This window comes from Xenopus laevis, chromosome 3L (assembly GCF_017654675.1).
Source record: "Xenopus laevis strain J_2021 chromosome 3L, Xenopus_laevis_v10.1, whole genome shotgun sequence".
NCBI classification, from domain to species: domain Eukaryota; kingdom Metazoa; phylum Chordata; class Amphibia; order Anura; family Pipidae; genus Xenopus; species Xenopus laevis.
In genome coordinates, this window is record NC_054375.1 from 161344708 (window position 1) to 161351799 (window position 7092).

The window sequence follows — 7092 nt, forward strand, 5'->3', positions numbered from 1 at the left end:
GTCAGTAGAGTCAGGTAATACTCAGTGTAACAGTCAGTACAGTCAGGTAATGCTCAGTGTAACAGTCAGTAGAGTCAGGTAATACTCAGTGTAACAGTCAGTAGAGTCAGGTAATACTCAGTGTAACAGTCAGTAGAGTCAGGTAATACTCAGTGTAACAGTCAGTAGAGTCAGGTAATACTCAGTGTAACAGTCAGTAAAGTCAGGTAATACTCAGTGTAACAGTCAGTAAAGTCAGGTAATACTCAGTGTAACAGTCAGTACAGTCAGGTAATACTCAGTGTAACAGTCAGTACAGTCAGGTAATACTCAGTATATCAGTCAGTAGAGTCAGGTAATACTCAGTGTAACAGTCAGTAGAGTCAGGTAATACTCAGTGTAACAGTCAGTACAGTCAGGTAATACTCAGTATATCAGTCAGTAGAGTCAGGTAATACTCAGTGTAACAGTCAGTAGAGTCAGGTAATACTCAGTGTAACAGTCAGTAGAGTCAGGTAATACTCAGTCTAACAGTCAGTAGAGTCAGGTAATACTCAGTGTAACAGTCAGTAGAGTCAGGTAATACTCAGTGTAACAGTCAGTAGAGTCAGGTAATACTCAGTGTAACAGTCAGTAGAGTCAGGTAATACTCAGTGTAACAGTCAGTAGAGTCAGGTAATACTCAGTGTAACAGTCAGTAGAGTCAGGTAATACTCAGTATATCAGTCAGTAGAGTCAGGTAATACTCAGTGTAACAGTCAGTAGAGTCAGGTAATACTCAGTGTAACAGTCAGTACAGTCAGGTAATACTCAGTATATCAGTCAGTAGAGTCAGGTAATACTCAGTATATCAGTCAGTAGAGTCAGGTAATACTCAGTGTAACAGTCAGTAGAGTCAGGTAATACTCAGTGTAACAGTCAGTAGAGTCAGGTAATACTCAGTGTAACAGTCAGTAGAGTCAGGTAATACTCAGTGTAACAGTCAGTAGAGTCAGGTAATACTCAGTATATCAGTCAGTAGAGTCAGGTAATACTCAGTGTAACAGTCAGTAGAGTCAGGTAATACTCAGTGTAACAGTCAGTAGAGTCAGGTAATACTCAGTGTAACAGTCAGTACAGTCAGGTAATGCTCAGTGTAACAGTCAGTAGAGTCAGGTAATACTCAGTGTAACAGTCAGTAGAGTCAGGTAATACTCAGTGTAACAGTCAGTAGAGTCAGGTAATACTCAGTGTAACAGTCAGTAGAGTCAGGTAATACTCAGTGTAACAGTCAGTAGAGTCAGGTAATACTCAGTGTAACAGTCAGTAGAGTCAGGTAATACTCAGTGTAACAGTCAGTAGAGTCAGGTAATACTCAGTGTAACAGTCAGTAGAGTCAGGTAATACTCAGTGTAACAGTCAGTAAAGTCAGGTAATACTCAGTGTAACAGTCAGTAGAGTCAGGTAATACTCAGTGTAACAGTCAGTAGAGTCAGGTAATACTCAGTGTAACAGTCAGTAGAGTCAGGTAATACTCAGTGTAACAGTCAGTAAAGTCAGGTAATACTCAGTGTAACAGTCAGTACAGTCAGGTAATACTCAGTGTAACAGTCAGTACAGTCAGGTAATACTCAGTATATCAGTCAGTAGAGTCAGGTAATACTCAGTGTAACAGTCAGTAGAGTCAGGTAATACTCAGTGTAACAGTCAGTACAGTCAGGTAATACTCAGTATATCAGTCAGTAGAGTCAGGTAATACTCAGTGTAACAGTCAGTAGAGTCAGGTAATACTCAGTGTAACAGTCAGTAGAGTCAGGTAATACTCAGTGTAACAGTCAGTAGAGTCAGGTAATACTCAGTGTAACAGTCAGTAGAGTCAGGTAATACTCAGTGTAACAGTCAGTAAAGTCAGGTAATACTCAGTGTAACAGTCAGTACAGTCAGGTAATACTCAGTGTAACAGTCAGTACAGTCAGGTAATACTCAGTATATCAGTCAGTAGAGTCAGGTAATACTCAGTGTAACAGTCAGTAGAGTCAGGTAATACTCAGTGTAACAGTCAGTAGAGTCAGGTAATACTCAGTGTAACAGTCAGTACAGTCAGGTAATACTCAGTATATCAGTCAGTAGAGTCAGGTAATACTTAGTGTAACAGTCAGTAGAGTCAGGTAATACTCAGTGTAACAGTCAGTAGAGTCAGGTAATACTCAGTATATCAGTCAGTAGAGTCAGGTAATACTCAGTGTAACAGTCAGTAGAGTCAGGTAATACTCAGTGTAACAGTCAGTAGAGTCAGGTAATACTCAGTGTAACAGTCAGTACAGTCAGGTAATGCTCAGTGTAACAGTCAGTAGAGTCAGGTAATACTCAGTGTAACAGTCAGTAGAGTCAGGTAATACTCAGTGTAACAGTCAGTACAGTCAGGTAATACTCAGTATATCAGTCAGTAGAGTCAGGTAATACTCAGTGTAACAGTCAGTAGAGTCAGGTAATACTCAGTGTAACAGTCAGTAGAGTCAGGTAATACTCAGTCTAACAGTCAGTAGAGTCAGGTAATACTCAGTGTAACAGTCAGTAGAGTCAGGTAATACTCAGTGTAACAGTCAGTAGAGTCAGGTAATACTCAGTGTAACAGTCAGTAGAGTCAGGTAATACTCAGTGTAACAGTCAGTAGAGTCAGGTAATACTCAGTGTAACAGTCAGTAGAGTCAGGTAATACTCAGTATATCAGTCAGTAGAGTCAGGTAATACTCAGTGTAACAGTCAGTAGAGTCAGGTAATACTCAGTGTAACAGTCAGTACAGTCAGGTAATACTCAGTATATCAGTCAGTAGAGTCAGGTAATACTCAGTATATCAGTCAGTAGAGTCAGGTAATACTCAGTGTAACAGTCAGTAGAGTCAGGTAATACTCAGTGTAACAGTCAGTAGAGTCAGGTAATACTCAGTGTAACAGTCAGTAGAGTCAGGTAATACTCAGTGTAACAGTCAGTAGAGTCAGGTAATACTCAGTATATCAGTCAGTAGAGTCAGGTAATACTCAGTGTAACAGTCAGTAGAGTCAGGTAATACTCAGTGTAACAGTCAGTAGAGTCAGGTAATACTCAGTGTAACAGTCAGTACAGTCAGGTAATGCTCAGTGTAACAGTCAGTAGAGTCAGGTAATACTCAGTGTAACAGTCAGTAGAGTCAGGTAATACTCAGTGTAACAGTCAGTAGAGTCAGGTAATACTCAGTGTAACAGTCAGTAGAGTCAGTAATACTCAGTGTAACAGTCAGTAGAGTCAGGTAATACTCAGTGTAACAGTCAGTAGAGTCAGGTAATACTCAGTGTAACAGTCAGTAGAGTCAGGTAATACTCAGTGTAACAGTCAGTAGAGTCAGGTAATACTCAGTGTAACAGTCAGTAAAGTCAGGTAATACTCAGTGTAACAGTCAGTAGAGTCAGGTAATACTCAGTGTAACAGTCAGTAGAGTCAGGTAATACTCAGTGTAACAGTCAGTAGAGTCAGGTAATACTCAGTGTAACAGTCAGTAAGTCAGGTAATACTCAGTGTAACAGTCAGTACAGTCAGGTAATACTCAGTGTAACAGTCAGTAGTCAGGTAATACTCAGTATATCAGTCAGTAGAGTCAGGTAATACTCAGTGTAACAGTCAGTAGAGTCAGGTAATACTCAGTGTAACAGTCAGTACAGAGTCAGGTAATACTCAGTATATCAGTCAGTAGAGTCAGGTAATACTCAGTGTAACAGTCAGTAGAGTCAGGTAATACTCAGTGTAACAGTCAGTAGAGTCAGGTAATACTCAGTGTAACAGTCAGTAGAGTCAGGTAATACTCAGTGTAACAGTCAGTAGAGTCAGGTAATACTCAGTGTAACAGTCAGTAAAGTCAGGTAATACTCAGTGTAACAGTCAGTACAGTCAGGTAATACTCAGTGTAACAGTCAGTACAGTCAGGTAATACTCAGTATATCAGTCAGTAGAGTCAGGTAATACTCAGTGTAACAGTCAGTAGAGTCAGGTAATACTCAGTGTAACAGTCAGTAGAGTCAGGTAATACTCAGTGTAACAGTCAGTACAGTCAGGTAATACTCAGTATATCAGTCAGTAGAGTCAGGTAATACTCAGTGTAACAGTCAGTAGAGTCAGGTAATACTCAGTGTAACAGTCAGTAGAGTCAGGTAATACTCAGTATATCAGTCAGTAGAGTCAGGTAATACTCAGTGTAACAGTCAGTAGAGTCAGGTAATACTCAGTGTAACAGTCAGTAAAGTCAGGTAATACTCAGTGTAACAGTCAGTACAGTCAGGTAATACTCAGTGTAACAGTCAGTACAGTCAGGTAATACTCAGTATATCAGTCAGTAGAGTCAGGTAATACTCAGTGTAACAGTCAGTAGAGTCAGGTAATACTCAGTGTAACAGTCAGTACAGTCAGGTAATACTCAGTATATCAGTCAGTAGAGTCAGGTAATACTCAGTGTAAACAGTCAGTAGAGTCAGGTAATACTCAGTGTAACAGTCAGTAGAGTCAGGTAATACTCAGTCTAAACAGTCAGTAGAGTCAGGTAATACTCAGTGTAACAGTCAGTAGAGTCAGGTAATACTCTCAGTGTAACAGTCAGTAAAGTCAGGTAATACTCAGTGTAACAGTCAGTACAGTCAGGTAATACTCAGTGTAACAGTCAGTAGAGTCAGGTAATACTCAGTAATATCAGTCAGTAGAGTCAGGTAATACTCAGTGTAACAGTCAGTAGAGTCAGGTAATACTCAGTGTAACAGTCAGTAGAGTCAGGTAATACTCAGTGTAACAGTCAGTACAGTCAGGTAATACTCAGTATATCAGTCAGTAGAGTCAGGTAATACTTAGTGTAACAGTCAGTAGAGTCAGGTAATACTCAGTGTAACCGTCAGTAGAGTCAGGTAATACTCAGTGTAACAGTCAGTAGAGTCAGGTAATACTCAGTGTAACAGTCAGTAGAGTCAGGTAATACTCAGTGTAACAGTCAGTAGAGTCAGGTAATACTCAGTATATCAGTCAGTAGAGTCAGGTAATACTCAGTGTAACAGTCAGTAGAGTCAGGTAATACTCAGTGTAACAGTCAGTAAAGTCAGGTAATACTCAGTGTAACAGTCAGTAGAGTCAGGTAATACTCAGTGTAACAGTCAGTAGAGTCAGGTAATACTCAGTGTAACAGTCAGTAGAGTCAGGTAATACTCAGTGTAACAGTCAGTAGAGTCAGGTAATACTCAGTGTACAGTCAGTAGAGTCAGGTAATACTCAGTGTAACAGTCAGTAGAGTCAGGTAATACTCAGTGTAACAGTCAGTAAAGTCAGGTAATACTCAGTGTAACAGTCAGTAGAGTCAGGTAATACTCAGTGTAACAGTCAGTAGAGTCAGGTAATACTCAGTATATCAGTCAGTAGAGTCAGGTAATACTCAGTGTAACAGTCAGTAAAGTCAGGTAATACTCAGTGTAACAGTCAGTAGAGTCAGGTAATACTCAGTGTAACAGTCAGTAGAGTCAGGTAATACTCAGTATATCAGTCAGTAGAGTCAGGTAATACTCAGTATATCAGTCAGTAGAGTCAGGTAATACTCAGTGTAACAGTCAGTAGAGTCAGGTAATACTCAGTGTAACAGTCAGTAGAGTCAGGTAATACTCAGTGTGTAGGGAAGAGGAGGAGGGAGCACAGTGAAGACTTAGGGATGTATGTTATACAGTTCTGTGTGGAGACACCTCATACATACCTCCCAACATTTTGGAAGTAAAAAGAGGGACAAAATGTTTTTTCCCGCACGTAGCGCAGCAATTTTTTTGACCACACCCCTTTCTGTGGCCACACCCCCTAATTACCATGTTCTTTTTACAAAATTTGGCAGGTTATGAAAGTTTGAAAATATTTCTCCTTATCTAAACTGTGTTTTTGTGTCTCAAAATTGTTACAAAGTATCTTATTTGCACCTGTTAGCTGTTCTGGGCTCTCTGCTAAAAGCCAATTAAGTGAGAAACTTTGTTTATTTTTCTGGCTGTTCAGTGCAGAGAAAAGAGGGACTTTCCAGTACAAATGAGGGACTGCGGGTTGAGCTGTCAAAAGAGGGACTGTCCCTCCGAAAAAGGAACAGTTGGGAGGTATGCTCATACAGAGTCTCATTTATTAAAACTGGGCAAATTTGCCCATGGGCAGTAACTAGGGTTTCCACCTGGCCGGTATTTTACAAATGATGATTGATCCTAATGGTATTGATAGAGAAAAAAGATAAATATATAGGAAGGCCAATCAAATTGCTGCATTCATTGTTCTACTTGCAGCTGGTTTCAAAAAGCTAATCACTGATTGGTTGATATGGGTAACTGCTCATGGGGAAATGTGCCCAGTGTTGATAAATGCGCCCCATTGTATCTGAAGTGGGCTGTGCAGCAATTGATATAAAGTGTCCCACATCCAACATGGCCGCCGCGGTACCAAGCACGTGACACAAAGCTCGCTGCGCTTCCCGGAAGTCTCTTTACGTACTCTAGCTGGAACCACGCTCACCGTTTACTTGGGAGGAACACGGAAGAATATGCCGACGTACAGGGGAGAGAGTTGGGGACAGGCAGCTGGCGGGCCTGATAATTCTTCTTTTCACTACTTGTCCCTACTGAATGCTGATAGGACACGCGGTAGGAGATACTGCCCCAGTGCTGATCCAATCAGGAAAGAGTCTCGCGACTGAGACTTCCTCTTCCGGCTGCTGCGGTGTCTCTCCACCTTGCGCCTGTGCAGAGCAGCTGTAGGATGGGGCGCAGAGAGAAGGCCGGAAGTAGAGGCAATTCCGGAAGGGTGGCGGGAGCAGAGGGGAGTCTGGGACAGCGCAGTGGCTGTGAGCTGAGCCTGAGGGGAATGCGGAAGTAGGAATTGTTGTAGCAAAGTAAAGGATCAGAAGGAAAACACGGAAAAGGAAGTGATGTCCGAGAGGAAAAGCGGAGGGACAGAGAAGTGACAGACACGTGACTAAATAGGATCCCAGTGTGTGACGTTGTTCTGTCTCTATTATGTGTTTGTTTTATCCAACGTCCCACTTGTGTCTAGTGTTGACTTTAACCCGAACAACTTCTTGTTTGTCTTGTTTGTAACTTGTGCTTCTT

At 41.3% G+C, this 7092-nt stretch overlaps 1 protein-coding gene across 2 annotated transcripts in view; it reads right to left on the minus strand.

Annotated features, from left to right (window-relative positions):
• Positions 1–7092, minus strand: part of lcmt2.L (leucine carboxyl methyltransferase 2 L homeolog) — a 38387-nt gene extending 31295 nt beyond the window's left edge. The window contains exon 1 of one of the 2 annotated variants that reach the window (XM_041587423.1): positions 6500–7092. The gene's annotated coding sequence lies outside the window, so the exon portion shown is untranslated. The remainder of the gene's footprint in view (positions 1–6499) is intronic. The other variant, XM_041587422.1, reaches the window with a different exon arrangement.